At 39.9% G+C, this 17,443-nt stretch overlaps 1 pseudogene; it reads right to left on the bottom strand.

The window, feature by feature from the left end:
• Window positions 1–269: 269 nt before the first annotated feature.
• LOC135409723 (histone H4 transcription factor-like) lies at window positions 270–17,111 on the bottom strand (annotated as a pseudogene).
• Between the last annotated feature and the right edge of the window lie 332 nt (window positions 17,112–17,443).

Below are 17,443 nucleotides of genomic sequence, written 5' to 3'. Positions count from 1 at the left end.
GCTATGTGAATATACAGAACTTAAAAGTTTCTTCTCCAAAATGAAACATCATATATAGGAATATAAATGGCTATAAATTAAAGTACTTTATGTGCACAATGTCGTGTTTTTCTTGCATATATTCTCTAAGCATATCAGAATAATTTCACAAGAAAGCTGAGAAAACACAGTGTTGTAAAAAGATTTGACAAGGATAAAAGTGAAAACTTGAAGACATATTTTGTTTAAAAAAGTAAACCTCTTCTGGAGAGTAAAAAAAATAAATTGATTTATTCACAGTAAAAATCCAATAGAACCTGTTTTTCTAGAAATATCTCTGAATTCCCAAGCCCAGATCCATTCCTACTGGGGTTTTCCATCGTGTTGGTTGGTGTTGCTCCATCAACTTCAGTGGAAGTACAACAGGTTCCAAAACAGCCTGAAGTTCAGCCCAGACTGGCTCTGGCAGAGAAGTCCCTGTTTCCACCAGAACATTTTCTCCAGTAGCTGGTGACTGTGGCTGAAGCTCATTCAAGTGTCCCCTCTTCTTTTCCAAAACTATTTTGACTTGGTCAAGACTTACTTGTTACCAGCTGGGGATCCTGACCCCAACCCACAGCAGGTACATCCAAACTCTGATGACCTTCACTGTCATCTTTATATCTAAGGGAATACAATTGAAAATAATGAAAATATAAGTTACAAGCATAGCATTTACAGCAGAAAATAAGAATAATATCTAAATTAGATTGCCAAAACTGATAGTGTCAGCGATTAAAAGTTGAATTAGATTGCTGTATACTATGTGGCACTCAAACAAAAGACACTCTGTGTGAAGGAACACTTGCATGAGGGTTCCAGTAAGTAGTTTTTATCAAATACACATCACATAACAGAAAATAAGAGCTACCTATTTACAATAATATTTAATTTGTTGGATTCTTTTGTCTCAAAATGTCCTGTCTTGTTTATACTACGGAAGCTGTTCCTATATTTACATACTCTCTTTGGGTGGATACAAACTTCCAGGGTTAAAAAATGTCTTCCAACAGTCAAGGCTACAAGATTTTCACAGTGGAAAAAGCAATAAAAGCAAAAAGACCTTTTTATTTCCTTGGTTTACCCATCTTTAGACTAAGTTTTCCGTCATGATAGTGAAACTTTAGTAGTAAATTGTTTCACACTCAGAATGCCTAAAATGCAATCAAACTTAAGAGAGCTTTTAATTAAATATTTGCATCTCTTAAACAAAATGTTTTAGAAAAAATACTTTATGGTCTGTACAAGAATCAACTGGTAACACACCTGGAATGAGAATGATTGCTGAGATTATGAACTTTTCGAAGATGTCGGGTCAACGAATAACTCCAGGATAAATGTTTCTGAAAGATGTGGTATTTATATTTCAGAATGCCATTATTCTTGGGAAAAATGACTGTTAGAGTCATGGAAGGCTTGCAAGTATATATGACAAAAATTAATCCTTTGTTGAAAAAGGGAAAACCACACTAAATAGCTGAAAACCTTTTTGAAGTCAGCTTCCTGAAACGTTTCCTATTTGAGGTTGTTAGAACTTGTCTGATTGAGGAACCCCAATGGAAATCCTCTGCATTGGCCATCAGTGCTGGAGATATCTCCAAGAGCAGTGTGACACACAGCTCCCACTAAAATATATTCATTTTACAACACAGCAGTGATTGCAGCTCGAAAAGCTGAAGAAACAGGCAACAAGCATCCATAAATTATAGCTACTCAAAATGAACTTTAATGTGTGACCACACTCACCCAACTAAAAGTTTTTCTATTTTCAAGTAACATATTGGTTCTAAGGTTGGAGTATGAACATGAGGAGAAAAGTGTCATGGGGTTTTAATCCCTGCAATGTTTTGCTGTTGAGATTAGAATTGGCATGTGGTTTATTTCTTTAAGAAAAAAAAAAGAAAAAAAAGGGAGGGGGAGGGAGTTGGCCATGGTTTAAGACTGAGTATGCAACTGCATGTACCTGAAGTAAGCACTCCAGACCTATAGGTGAGGGGGAATCAGGCATTTGCATAATGATTACAAGAGCCCCAGCTATGTGTGCAAACAAATACTTGATTTGGTGCAAAAAAATAGAACATTTCCTTGATTGACGTGAAACTAAATACATGCAAATTTGAAACTTTGGTCTCATTTATAGAAATATGTTTTACCCTGCTATTTAATATACTCCCCACATGCACTCTCTTGCAGTGCTGTCTCCAAAGTCAGAGAGGTCCGTGAAATAAAACCACATCCTTCAACATCACAGCTGTAGGCACCTGAATCACTGTGTGTTTCGACATGTTTATGCAGATCAGAGGCGCTCTTAAAACTGAAAACAAGGCAAAACAAATAACAGATATAATAGTACAGAGGAGTAGCCTTGTGGTTAATGTTTAGGACTGGGAGGTAGAAATTTTTGGCTCTGACAATAACAAGTGAAAGCGGAATATGTGTGAATTGCTTCTCTACCTCAGTTTTTCCACCTGTGAGAAGGGGATAGTGCAGACATCTCTTTGATGTGCTCTGGATTTCATTTTCCATTCCCTCTTTCTTCCCACACATCCACATCTGGGTAATTTTTCCACAATTATCACCCTTTTTTTATGTTCACGTAGAGAAGATTCTTGTCCACTGTCAAGCAGTCACTTCATCCTCTCTGGTCTAGAAATTCCGATTATTTCCTTCTGTCCACCCACAAAGCGAACTCAAAAGTGCTTAAATATTTTATCCCATTTGAGCATCCAAAGGCCAAGCCTCTCATCTTCTCAGGCAAGTTTAAACATAATTTGCCAGTGCTTATATATGCAACTTGGTCCACCACATCACAATGCCATGAGCCTTAAGGTTTCTCACCTGCTGTCACAGAGGGGACAATGGAAAGGATGTTCTTGATGCTGTCAGGAATGGATGTGTGCTTTCAGTGAAGAGGCCTTGTGCCCACCATATCACAAAGGGCACATGTAACATGGTTAACTGGAAGGGATAATAGAGAAAAAAAACCTGCTTTCAGTTCTATATTGTCTGCTCTCACATACGACAAAAAAAAATTAAAATATCATATTAAAATTATCATATTTTAATACAGTTGGGAATTAAAATATACAGAGAAAGAACAAGATCAGAATGGAATGCAGATGCAATAAAGGGTGTTGTGACATAATGGTCAAATAGAGCATTTCAGATTACTTCCAGAAAATAGATGGTAAGTGAAACAGACCTAGAGGATCGTGTTTCATTCTCTGGGCCCTCCCAAAAAGGATGATTGTTGTTTTGCCCGTGGCACTTTGGGAGGGTTTCTAAAAGGTGGATGTTGTCTGGAGGCCTTCTGACAGATGAGCACTGGCAAATCTACTTTTAAAGTATTACCACTCTTAAAAAAAAATGGCAGAAAGAGTGTCTGCCCTCCACCTCCCCGTTTCACATTCGGATCTATTTGCCTGGGGCAAAGCCATGCTCGGTGCTTGCTCAGCTGCCAGACTTTGAGCTGCAGTGGCTGAGACACAGGTTTGCTCTCTGGCAACTCTGGAGCTGGGAGAACCTCTGGCAGACGGGCAGGAAGGGCTGTAACAACTTAATGCTGAACAAATGCTGCTCTGTGCGGATGAATCAGCAACCGGATGAATTCCTGCAGCAGGAAGAGTCTCCATGAAGAAGGTTTGAATTTAGGCAAAATCTGTTTTGTTTGAATTTGATGCCATGCATTATTTTCATAATCAGCCCAGTGTTTTATAAATGTCCAGGGAAAAACATGCAGTTGAAGTGCTAATGTTTTCTCAAAGAAAAGGAAGCAAATATAACGCACTGTAACTATTCTGGAATCACTCCTTGCACAGGCACTTTTCCTTGTAGTTTGTCCTAGACCAGGAATTTTTTTTTATTTTTTTTTTTTAACTCCCTAAATTCATGTGGAAAACTAGTCTGGCATAATTTAATCTGCAGAACTGCATCAGTGAATCTCGTCAGTCTCTCGAAATGGGAGCATCCAACAATTTGTTAGCGTGGAAATAAGTCCGCGTGTAGGGAGCGATTTCAGAATATCTTCAGCATTTGCATTCACATCACAGCTTATTTCAGCGTCAATACTTGTAGGTAAGCAGGCTCTTTAAAAGGGAGTTTCAATGTTTATCAGAGAGCTGTTACACAATGCACTGGGGTAGGAGTAGGAGAGTGTCATGTCTGCACTGGCAGTCTGCACCAACATGCAGACGTGTGCTGCCAGGACTTTTAAAGAAAGCTGAATGATGAGGTAGGGATGTAACTGGCTTTAATATCTGAAGGGATTTGGGTTGTGCCTGAGCATTTGGACCCCGAGATGTCTCCCAGCTCCCTCAGCCAAGTTCACAGGGCAGCTGGTTCACTGTGGCTTGCTGGGCCACGACACAGGTTCATGTAATCCTTGCTCCTGGTCCAGCCACCTTGTGATTTTCCCTGGCTATGCAAGCAGAACACAGGCAGAATTATCAGGGGACAAGGACAGCCAGGCACACTTTACAGTTCACAGGGTTTTAAGTGCAGCCAGAGTGACCAGAAGGAAATAGTTCAGTTAGCCATGGGCTTTATTTAATATATCAAATCTGCCTTAACCTGTGTTATGCTTTAGTTAAAAAAAAAAAAAAAAAAAAAAAAAAAAAAAAGAAACAAACCCAACAGCGTATTTAAACAGCTTCGTTAGTTAATAAAATTAAAAACCCCCTTGATTTGGATTTATTTCTGATTTCTTTTCACCTTGAGAGAAAGGAATAAAACAAAACTAATCACAAAACAAAAGCAATTCTCTATTTTCTAGCATAAAATATGAAAATTGAGATATTTTAGCCGGTGGCACGTCAACTATAAAACCATTTAAATACAAGCATGGTCAGAGCTGGGAGCTCACAGCAAGCATCTAATGAAATGCAGAGTTGCTCAGCATCCGTGTGTTGACTTGCAGTCAGTGAAAAATCGTGTTTCCTTAAGAATGCAACTAGAAAGCAGAATCTACCCCCACTGAGCAAGTCTGCACAAAGCTGCTTGTGTGTTTATACAACCTAAATGTTCCCAGGTCTGGCTCCATGGCTCGAACATTCCTATTCCCAAAGCAGAGACCCACCCGCCTCTCTGCATTTCCTGTGTGTCCGACAGCAATATCACAGGTTTCCTCGTGCTTAGATGCTGCAGGATTCTTTCCCAGCAAGTCATAGCTGTTGCGGGAACCTCTGGGGACCTGAGGGAGATTGTGGTTAGGTCAGGGAAGGACTGCACTGTTTGAGTGAGGCTGATTATGCACTGCAAGGTGAGCAGAGCTGCAGCCCAAGCTAAAACACACCTTTGGCTCTGAACAAGCCCGGAGTCGTGGAAGCAAGTAAACAGATCTGCATGGGAGCTACTGCAAAGCAGAAAAGTCCCTCAAACTTTCTGATTTGAAGGCACAAAGAGTGGAATTTCCAGGTAATAAAGTCCTGACCTTCCAGCATTTGTAACACAGTTGCCCTAGTTTCATATACTGATTTTCTTAACCATAGAATCACAGAATGGTTTGGGTTGGAAGGGACCTTAAAGTTCATCTCATTCCTGCCTCAGGAAAGGCAGGAAAACTTTCTTTAGACCAGAACGTTCTGAGCTTCATCCAATCTGGCCTTGAACACTTCCAGGAATAGGGAATCCACAGACCCTCTGGACAACCTGTGCCAGGGCCTTGCCACTCTCACAGGGAATATTTCTTCCTATTAGCTGATCTAAACCTGCCCTCCTTCATCTTAAGGTCAGTTCTCCTTGACCTACCACTCCAGACCCTTGTCTTAAATTCCTCTCCAGCTCTCTTGGAGCCCCTTTAGGCACTGGAAAGGTCTCTAAGGTCTCCCTGGAGCCTTCTCCAGGCTGAACATCTGAAGTCTGCAGTTTATCCAACCTGTTCTGTGCAAGGTGACCTTGAAAAAAGTATGTTTTATTTTAAAGAACTCTGACTTGCCATGTTTCCTTATGTGATCTCATAGCAGCCTCTCATTTCTGACAGTTCTGACAAGTAAATATTTTTTCTGAATTTAAATGGAAACGACTCAGTGGCAATGCAAATAACTTATGAAGATTTATTAATTAATAACCTATAGCTGTCAGTTGCATTAATAAACTAATACAGCACTGAGACAGTTTCAGTATGCTTTTTCATTACCAATTTAATTTAGGCTTGATGAAATCAGTTGTTGAAATCAGTAAGTCAATTTTATCCTAAACAGAACAACAATCTGTTCAAAACACCAACAGCTTGAAATTTGAGATCTTCTGTCAATTAGTGCACCTACTTTCCATCACCAGAACGTCCACAAATCTTAAATATGTTCCAAGCACTTAGAACCAGAACAAAAACACCACCTCTCCCTTCCTTTTTAGCACATCAACACAGAGTTGGTTGAGGTAGGGAGCGTTCTGGTGAAGAAAACACTTACTGGAAAGGAAAAAAAATTGCTTTTTGACTTGAAAGTAGTTAAATGCTCATTGGGTTTACTTGCAGAGATTTTTTTAATCCAATTGTGGCTCCCGGAGAGGCTGTTTCTTCAATAATCAACAGTCCTTCCCATCTGTGGGCAGTTCCCCAGCATCAGTGGAATGTCACACTGAAACAGAGACCTAAAGGTGTTCTGTTGTTCACTTTCATTGCTCCAGTTCACCAAGCACGCAAAACCAAGAAAACTTCTGTGCTTCATGAAAACAGTGCCCTTCCTGGAGCAAACCCTGCTTTCATGCAATTGACTGACATGAAAAATAGTAATATTTATTAAATCACACACACATGTTATCAAAAAGCACCTTGAATTTTAGAAATATAAACAGAAATAAGAGCACACCCACTTAGTGTCTTCTGAAACTTGTCTCCTTGCATGATCAAAAATCTTGATGTTATTGGAGAACATCCCTCCACAAATAGGAGATGATACAACCTTTTCTTGAGTGTGGGTTCTTAAGTACTCCCATAGCCTACACCTTCCTTGAAATATGCCTAAGAAATCTAAGCCAAACAAACAATAAAAAAAAGCTGCACGAGTACTGTCCTCTTTCTTATGTAGAAAGAGAAAAGATTATTACATAGTTATGTCTTACTGTTAATATATTACTTTATATATATGTATACAGACATTGATGTGGTCCCCTCTACATCTTCCGAGTCTCTGGAGAACCAGGATAGTGGGGTAGTGAGTACATGACAACTGCACATCTCCAAGAACTCTGCCTGCTGATCTCCTTTTTTGTTTTTATCTTCACACTTTCTGTCTTCACATTTACATTCACGTGGTGGTTAACCACAAGCAATCAGCGATCCACCAAACCATCTTTGCATATAAAAAGCTCTGTCCTCAGATCTCTTGAGCTCAGGAACCCTCTGGTGCTGAGGACACAGTGCAAGCTTTAACAGCAGAAGTAGAAAGCTCTGACAGTTGACACATGACAAGGGCAAAATCCCAAGTAGTTTTATGTTTAGGTGTAAATAGAGCTACAAAACTACTTTTAGGAAAAAACTTCAGATAGATGTAAAGAAGTATCCTATTCTCTCATGCAAAAAAAGCAGCCACAAGTGTGTCTTATCTACCTTACAAAGGTAAAAGCTATGCAGAAGGCTACCTTTTTAGAAAGGTGAAAGATAGCCTAGACCCAATCAAAGACTCTAAAGAATCAAGAGGAGTAAATTCAAATTCAAGAGCAAGAGGTGGGGAAAGATAAAATGTTCCTGATGATAAGAATAATCAAGTGAATCAAACTCAGTGACTCGTTGGGTATCTTTTGGTCTCAGAAATTAATACACAAAATTCATTTAACAAAGAGTATTTGCTTAGTTCATTTAACCAAGTAGGTGCTTCATATGTTCCATTTCTGCTATTCATCAGGACATTTCTGCAAGTAGAACAAGAGTGTGAAAGCCTTGATGACAACCCACATCCACTGCAATGGGTAGAATACAGGCTGGTATTCCTGGTGCAGAGTTCTGAGCTGCAGATTAACATAGTAAAGGGACAGAACTCTAAACTCCTTATTAAAAGACACAGGAAATCCTAAAACCTCACCCTACCTACAGTGAGGAAACAGGATCATCAGTGTCTCTGTCACCTCTGCAGAGTACAGGACACTTCTGATGGAGGGACCATAAAAAAAAGGCCAAGCATGTCTCAGTCAGAAGCTGGAGGACTGATCCTCCTTCTAGTGCAACGTGAAGATTTCCATCTCTGTTTAACCCCAGATTCAAAATGTGACATACAGGACAACAGACTGAATCCCTGACTTTCCATCTGGACTTCCTGGCTTGACCTCAGACCTGTGTTGTCACAGTGGACTTGGCTGGTGGTCACTGGGCTGTGGTTGGCTCTGGGTAGCACCACCAGACCTGCTCTGTTCTTCTTTCTCAGGCCCTGTGAGGAGACTGCACCCTGTCAGTGATGTCCCTGCCCAACTGTGACCCTTCTCTCCCAGTTTGCCCCTTGCAGAGCAGCCCACTCTTGATGTACACTCATGAATTCAACCCAATTATTTACTGAGGGTCCCTGGAAAAGGCTGATCACCTTCTATCCATTGTCTCAGTGCCACGACAAGCTGCTTCCACACAGAGATGAGACCCACACAGAGATGAGACCTCACTGGCCTGTTAGGTTGTGAGGTGTGTGTGAATGGAAAATTGTCTTTCATGCCTGGACACCATGATTTACATGTCACTTTAAAATGGATGCCACCACTCCGAATGTCAAGAACACAGACTACAACAGATCCTGTAAAATTCAGGACCTATTTTTTTGTGCTGAGGCAGGATCAAGTACACTTTGGTCTCAGGAAAGGGTCTTCTGAGTTCCCCAGTGATAGATAGCCTCTATAATCTCAACAGGCCACAGTATTTTAAAATACCCTATTAAAATGGATTTCCTAATTTGTAACTTGCACCTCTCTTGTTATAACTGATGGAGTCCCTTCACCTGTCCTAATGGGCTTTATTTTCTAAAGCTATGGTCACAATGATGTGTGAATTTTGTTCCTCTAAAGACTAGAGATTCTACACTATCAGGCCCCTGGAGTGAGTTCCCCAGTCAAAAAATAGTCCAGCTGTCAGCTAATCTCAAGAGGGAAAATGAACAAATTTATGTTGCCTTGCATCCACTGATGGGATTTTGTCATTAACAGCTAACCCAAAAAGCAACTTTAACCCATAAATTGAAGAGACACATATCTGGGGGGGTTCACCAAGAGGGTTCCAATCGGATCTGGACATTATTGACACGTTTTACAAAACAAAGCCAAACTGATTTGTTTAAAACAAGCACAGAATGATCTGTTCCAGGGCCAGAGTCCCGCAAATCGCCCCATTTTTCTTCAGCAGAAAGGCTTTTCTTCTGGAGAGGTTCTGCTCCTACACTCAGTGGGTCTGAAGCTGAACTGCAGGCACAGCAAATACAGCCCATAGTTTAGCCCTTACTCAAGCAACCAAGGCATCTGCTATGAAAGACTGTCAATGGAATGTGGCTTCTCCAATACAGCCAAGGGCAGGACATCAGCTTTGAAGCCATGGCAATAATTTTAACACAAGAGGTAGCCACCAACATAGAGAATGCATTAAAAATGCTCTTTCTTACCACAGAGCTGGGAAAAACTAGGACGGCAAAAGGTGTGCTCTTCCCTTGATTTGAAGGGATCAGGGGAACGGAAAGAACAGTAAGCTCACCTTGAAATACTGTTAGGAGGGAGACAGCCGTGATCCTGCCTGATAGAATGCAAGTGAAAAGTCTGTTTGGATGGTATATGAACTATAAACCACAAGCAGACTCATGAGGAAACCCAACCTTGTTTAGTACTGGCACTTCTCAGCTTGGACTAATTGGGAATTGAGGGCATTCAGCTCCCAATTAGTCTAAGTTGAGAGTTGCCGATGGATGATAGGAACTATTCTATTTAAATAGTGGTGCTATAAAATAGAAATGCTTTTGCAATTATATTAGATAAATTAAAAAAAAACTCTGAAGATCTCTCACAAGTTGCTATGTTAAATGTAGCACTAAGTGAATTTTGTAAGAAACACTACAGTGAAATACTTTTTAAAATAGATTTTTTTTTTCATATGAACTACCTTTCCAGTGGCAATAAACAAGTTTCTTCTGATTTGTATCAGCTTATTCCTCAATATCATACATGAAGAGCAACATGCTTATAAAACCACGCTGGGTTACTGAGGGTAACCTTAAACCAAAATAGAAGCATGGAGAAGACAAGACAGTTCTGGCAGGTAATCAACTGACATGAACATAGAATTAAGTGTTTTTAGAAACCCAACAGACACCGGTAAATATTGCAGTAACATTTAATTAACTCACTCCAACACAGACACAATTACATCAACTACAAAAATGTAGAACATTCTGCAGTATCCACAACACAAACCAGGCCCTGGATTTTCACCTACCCTCTCATGGCTGAAAAATCTGTCTAGGCTAACTGGGTGAGCAGTCCCCATTCTTTGTGGCAGGGATGTGCCTGTTAATGTGCTTCTGCTGATTTATTTCTTTGGCACATTTTTACCTTCTCCTCTCTCTCCACTTCTCCCTGCTCCTATTCACGGGAAGGCCATGAGGGCAGTGCAGGTAATTCCAACAGAAATGGGAAGGCTGCACAGTGACTGAGCTGAATCAAGTGTCAGGATGCAGCACTGCAGGAGTCAGTACTTATGTGACATGGGGGACTAAACCTTAACTAGCCTCTGCCTCACTCCACAAAAAATCCACACCTGAGAGTGAAAGTAGACTCATATTGCATTTTCTTCAGGTGACACAAGGTGTCATTCGACTGCATCAACTGCATCAGTCCAAATTCAGTGTTCCCCTCAGCTCCCAATAATTTAACCCTTAACCTCTCTGCTGTGCTGGCACAAATTTTGTAAGGCCACACCCTGAATTTGGGACAAGGAGCTGATCTGGCTCTCAACCAAACCAGACACTGGGGAAGGGAAATGGGAAACAACTGAAACTCCTTGGGCTGATGTTGCCATGCTGACAATGTACAGCTAATTAAAATGTAAACAGCAGTCTTTTTTTTTTTTTTTTTTTTTTTAAGAAAAACATATAAATGAAAAAAAAAACCACATTTATTTTGGATTATCTGGTTTTAATCATCCTAATCTTAGCAGAGTGGATTAAACTAAGCTGCCAGGCATTCTGTGTGTGCAGAACAGAGCGCTCACACAAGGAGTTAATCCAGGCAAACCCTGCATTTTAAATTTGTATTCCAATGTATTTCACAACAGCTCCCTAAGGGAGACAAGCCCTTATTTCCTCTGAAGGGCTTGAAACAGGATCTGAGAAATCCAAAGGTCTTGTGTATATGGAAACATATAGGCATAATAAGGTGAATCAACTAAAATATTGAGCCAGACAGATCGAGAACCACTTCACTTCTTAATCAGAGTAATCATATGGGGCTTAAACCCATTTTAATTTGTTGGCACCAAAACTTTGAGCATTTCACCGGAACTTTCTTGAATACTCTTTACATGTAAATAGGAGGGAAGTTTTTGGGGCTGTTGCCTGAGTTGGAAGCTTTACCTTTGGGGGAAACTGAATCCGACACAGCAAGAGGTACCACGAGTGTCGGGGGAAGATCTATGGGTGATTTTCAAAGAGAATTATATTCATAACTGTGGGAACATATTTGCAGGAGGGTGGGAAAGGTAAGCAGTTTTCCCTGCCCTCAAAATTCTCCTCTTTCACAGTGTGCCCTACCCCACCTTCTGGGTCTGGTGGAGCCTGCCTACTAGGTTGGGAAACATTCTTTTAATTAATAAAATTCACGACATAGTTTGAACTTGAAAAAACATGTGTGAAAATATTTAGCAGAATGCTAGGGAGTCCAGGGTTCCATCAGCCAAAACTGCCCACTTACATAAATGAAAAATGGAACATGAAATCAATTAAGTGATTTTTAAGCATGTTTTTCAGGAAAAGACTGTGCTCACTGATAGATGCAGCAAAGTAAAATTCTGAGGGCTTTGAACTTTTTCTGAATCTCTCCATTTTTAAAATAAACAGACCAATCATGGCAGTATGTGAGTAAAGACTGATATTGGTATGTATTAAAGAGCATTAGTAACAACAGTAACTGCTGTAAGAAATATGATTCCTGTAAGATACGAGACATAAGGGCAGTAAGATTTGTTTGTAACAACAGTTTGCAATCAAACTATGCAAATAATCCAAAAGTTGTCATAACTAATGCTTAATATTATATATTTAGGTTTACAGCTTTAAAAGGAAAAGAATGGGGTACTACATGTGTAATCCACTAGTAAATAAAAGCCTTTATTTACAGAGATAGAGTTTCTCACAGACTGACGAAACAACAGAACACTCTCTATAAAATTCACTCTCAGATTTTTATGTCATTCCTTGTTTGATGTAAGGAATAATTAATGAAATGCGAGGTGTCAAAGCATTATGTGAATGCAGATATGCTGAAGTCAGAGCCAAAAGGATATTTCTAGTCATTCTCTCCAGGAATAACGCACAGATGAGGAGGAACTCACCTTTTATATGTGCAATGGCAAAACAATCTCCAAGCTGAAATGTTAGTAGGAAACTGGAAGTGAATTTAGACCTAGTAAGGTGAAGGTTAGCAAAGCAGAGCCTGGACTATAACCACCACCAGAAAACAAAAGTAATTTCACTCCACCACTGCAATATATTTACTTAAATATCACACTGATTCCAGTTCAAGGATGTGATGCACGTGAGGGAGACAATGTCTGTGTAAAAGCACCACCAGTCTGACATTCCCTTGCGTGGAATTATATTTTCGTCCTCATTAGTGTCTGTTCTTAACCTCAAAAAGATAGTTTACATCATTAATTTTGTCACAATTTTAATATGAAAAAATCATGGGTAATAGAGAAATGGGATTTAAGGATGATAACCCATGAACCTTTGAAAGGCTTAGATTGACGTAAGGAAAAAAAGGATCAAAGGCCTCTGAAAAACAAAGCTGTTGTTTTGATTCATAGTTAGCCATTATTAAACCTACATCATATGATATTTGAAAATTTGTTTAGTTTTACAGCTTCTCAGTGTCTCAATTCAGTTCTTTCTTCTTCACCAATATTTTGTTTTCAATTATATCGCTGAAGTGAAACAGAAAAACTCATACAACATGAAAAAATTACTGTAGAGCAGATAAAAAAAATTTCTCCTGCACCTGTTTCTTTTTCTAAGAACTATCTTGCTCAACAGTTAGACCAAAGGAGATGGTAAGAAAATGTCATCACACTTGTGGGTGCAAAGGTAATGCTCAGTAGCCATAAATAACAGCTGAGGTTCTGAGGCCAAGAGTGACAGAAAGTGCTTCCCCCTAATGTCATATCAACACGAAGCCACTTTTCATTAGGAATGAACACCTTCCAGATGCAGAAAAAAAAATATATAGGCATCACTATTTATATCAATATTGTTGAAAAAAAAAAGGATATCAACTGCTATTGTCCTGGTTTACTTGATACAGAAATAGCACATAGTCAAAACAGAATGGAAAAATGATTTTATTGAACACAGGACACCAAAAAGTGGTCAAGATAAAACCCATTTTTAGCTGAAGCCAATCTTAGCCACATTTGGACATTAAACTTATATAAAGAGCTTGTTGCAAATGTCCGATTTTTGTTCCAGTAAAGAAAAAATCCCAAACATTTGCAGCTGACCAAGGAAACATCAGATATTCTGTTGTCTTTCTTCAGACGAACAATAAACACTCTGGACCTGGCTATGAACTACCAAGTTCATTTATTTATCTTTAAAACGGGTATATTAAAACTTTTCATATACGCTCTTAAAACACAAGAGAAGTTGCATCTTTGTCAAAAAGATCGTTTCAGTCCCCTCAAAAAGAAAGAAGATTTGAATTCAAGGTAGCAAATTTTATGCAAATATCCCAGAATCACAGGATGGGTCAGGCTGGAAGGGACCACAGTGGGTCATCTGGTCCAGCCTCCCTGCCCCAGCAGGGCCATCCCAGAGCACATGGCACAGGATTGTGTCCAGATAGCTCTGGAATATCTCCAGTGAGGGAGACTCCACACCCTCTCTGGGCAATCTTTTCCAGTGGTTTACATTTTCGTGGTTGCTACTGTAATAATCACGTGTTGCTTGCAAAGATAGTGGGACACAGTGTTCAGAGTGAGCAAAACCACCCAGTTATGAGTCAAATCTAAAGAACGCTGAAGTAAAGTTAGGAAAGGGGGAAAGAAAGGCAGATAAATATCAAGTATTTCACTTGCATCAAAATTCTCCCAACTGCAAAAAAACTTCTCCAAAGTCCTTTGGAACTGATGCCAGCTATGCCTGTTCTTCAAACATGAGAATCCTTTAGTGGTAACTGTGAAAATGGACATGTGCTGTCAGCGTTCCGGGGTCTTTCGCCCCAAAATTCACGACTTCTCCACCAACCTTGCTCTTAAAACACAAGAAAGAAGTGACATTTTATGGAGCACTGAAATCTGCATGAAATGCAGAAACCTGCACGAAACACACGAAATCTGCAACTGGGCCACAACCCCGAGAATGCCCACAGTACTTACACGTGTAGTGACTTCATAACTTCTGTGAGTAACCTTAGCAGAGAAGCTGGTAACTGCTATCTACTGATAATGCACTAGATAAAACTTGCAAATCTCAGTGGTAAACAGATTTTTTCGCTGTCTCACAACTGCAGCAATACCACAGTGCTTTGTTCCTTAAAGCACAGATTTTTGCAGAGAGGCACTTCATAGATTTGATAGGAAAATTTTGTAAAAATAAGTATTTTCCTAGGTATATACTGTGACACTCTTCAGCTTAGGTCACAGAGACATTGTTAATGTTGGTCCAATTTTACTTTTTTCACCTTTAATTAAAACTCATTCACCTTTAATTAAAATGTCTACACCTGTAATTACACTTGATTACAGTGTTAAGAATAAAGAGCAGGATACACAAGAGCCAAACCAGCTATATTAAAAAGTCTGGTATATTATTGCTATTACATCCACAGACACTGCCTGTAATTTTCTGCAGAATCGGATTTTTTTGGTTTGCTTTTGAGCACATTTAATACTATTTATATAAAAAGTGTAAAACCCAATACCCATCATAAATACAGCAGTGTATGTACCCAAATAAGGCAAATATCATACAAACAGTAATAGTTTCCATTTTTCCATAAAGATTCATATGAATGCTGCTTTAAACTTAAAATTACGTAGCAGACCAGTTCCCTGACAGGGAAAAACTCTGCCATTCAAAAATAATTTGCTAAAATCTGCGCGTGCTGAGGCCCTAATCTCAAAAAAACCCTATTTAAAAAACCTTCAGCAGAAATTCTCATGACATCACCTCTCCCGTCTCTTTCCATATAAGTAATAGCTGTCAATACAAAAAAAAAACCAAAAAACCCCCAACAAGATAATCAGGAATGAAGCAAAAAGCAAGTATAAGCCCTTGACTAAAGGCTTCATGCAGCAGGGGCTTATCAAAGGTGAGGTGCAGGTAAAATGAAGTCTGTCTTATTTTTCAGGAAAACTGAAGTTGGAATGATCTCCTAGGCTAGGAATAATCTTCCAAACTGCAACGTAATCCGTGTGACAGGTGAGATATGAATGACCTGCTGTTTCCAGGGGGTGCTGTAGGTACCTGCCCAAGCATTCCACAATATGATTACAAAATTCCTCCATGCATTTCCCTACAAAGCAGCATTCTTTCCATTCACATGGAGGGATCAATTCAGCGTTCCTGAATTTGCTTCCAGGGGCCATTGCCTGGAATTTTCAGGAGCGCAGAGAAGTTTTAGTTATCACATTGCATTTCTGTAAAATGCTTCTTGTAAAATTAGTGGTCAGGATTGCAGTATCCTCAATGACATGAACATTTAATTTATTTTTTAATTACTGGATGCCTTTTTTTTTAAGAAACTCAGGCCATATTTTGCAAACATTTACCCCTTGCCAGAAGCCACAAGTTGTAACATTTTCAGTCCAACCACACAGTAAGAGTCCTGTGATCACCATCAACAAGCATCTGCTGAGGGTGCCTTTATTGTAATTTAACTCCATGGCAGAATTTTAAAACCTCTTTCCACACAGAAAGCCAAAGCAACCATTACCAGGAATGTAATTCCAGTCACTTTAGCCTGACATCAGCGTGGGCTCCCACTGAACACTCACCTTTTCTTCTTCTTAAGATCCAGCTCTGGAATTGGCACAGCCAGCCACTAAATTGATGAGAAAATGGGCCCAAGTGAAAGCTGAGTGTTGATGGGAATGATGAACAGATAAATCAGCTCAACTGGCTGCATGTCTGTATCAATATAAAGGAAGCAACAGGAATATAAACCAAGGAGAAATAGTCCCACTGTTTTTGTTTTCCTGAACAGATATAACAACAGCAAACTTTATTAAAAAAAAAGAAACCTACTGGCCCGTTCTCCATGGTTTTCCACCTCCCTGCTCTTCCCTGTGTTACCAGCTTCCAAGATCTGCCAGTTCAGCTGCTGAGAGAACCACTCCCTAACTCACTTTATTCCCAGCACTCTTGGATTAGTTTTAAGAGTTTAAAGAGCCTCCAAGCAGATCAGCTGATGGAGCTCAGTCAGCAGCAGACTTGGGAAGGAGGATGGCAACAAGCAGCTGGGAGGAGCTTCTTCATTTTCTCATCAGCCCATAAAAATCTGGAAGACAAACTCCGTCCAATAGCCTAAAGCATCAGTGTAAAAGCCTGACTCTTGTCTTCCCTGGTGCTGATTCTATCGATTAAAAAAGTTGGGCACTGACATAATGCCAGGTTAAAAAAAACCATGTGTGAAAGTGGGAAAATGGGCAGGAATCGCTGTGCCAGCTCCATGGTGTTAAGCACTGACACCATCAACATAACTGGCAGCATCTTTGTACTTCCAGCTACTAAAAGTACTGATCTGGAAGTATTTCCCTACCAGAGAAGGTAGGAAATACTTTTCCTACTGTAAAACTTCTGAGAGAACGGATGGTCTTGTGTTCCAAGAGGGGACTCTTCCCACATGGTAACAGTTTAATATAAACTGCTACAACCAACCTTTTCCTTTCACCAGTGCTCCAGCTCACTGACCTGGAGCAGGAAATCCTGGCATCCCTAAAGACAGAAGGAAAGGCAAGAAGAGTAGTGTTTATGCTGCACATTAAATAATCCATGGTCAGGGAACTTTATTAAAGTTATTCCAGCTGTGGCATTAATCCTACTGGAACAAAATATTTCAAGTTATAATTATTCTAATTGACCAACGCCGGCATCCATAATATCCCAACGAGCAAACTGAGAGGCAAAAACCACCAGAGGGAAAACTGGGAGTGACCTTGAAATCTTCCTGTCCATAACGGCACAGCCTCACCTCGTCTCTAAATCCCACCTGAACCACCCACATCCCCCTTTCCTTTTCTCTACATCCCACCTGA

This window comes from Pseudopipra pipra, chromosome 2, assembly GCF_036250125.1.
Source record: "Pseudopipra pipra isolate bDixPip1 chromosome 2, bDixPip1.hap1, whole genome shotgun sequence".
In the NCBI taxonomy this organism is placed as follows: domain Eukaryota; kingdom Metazoa; phylum Chordata; class Aves; order Passeriformes; family Pipridae; genus Pseudopipra; species Pseudopipra pipra.
This window is presented reverse-complemented; position numbering and strand designations above follow the sequence as displayed.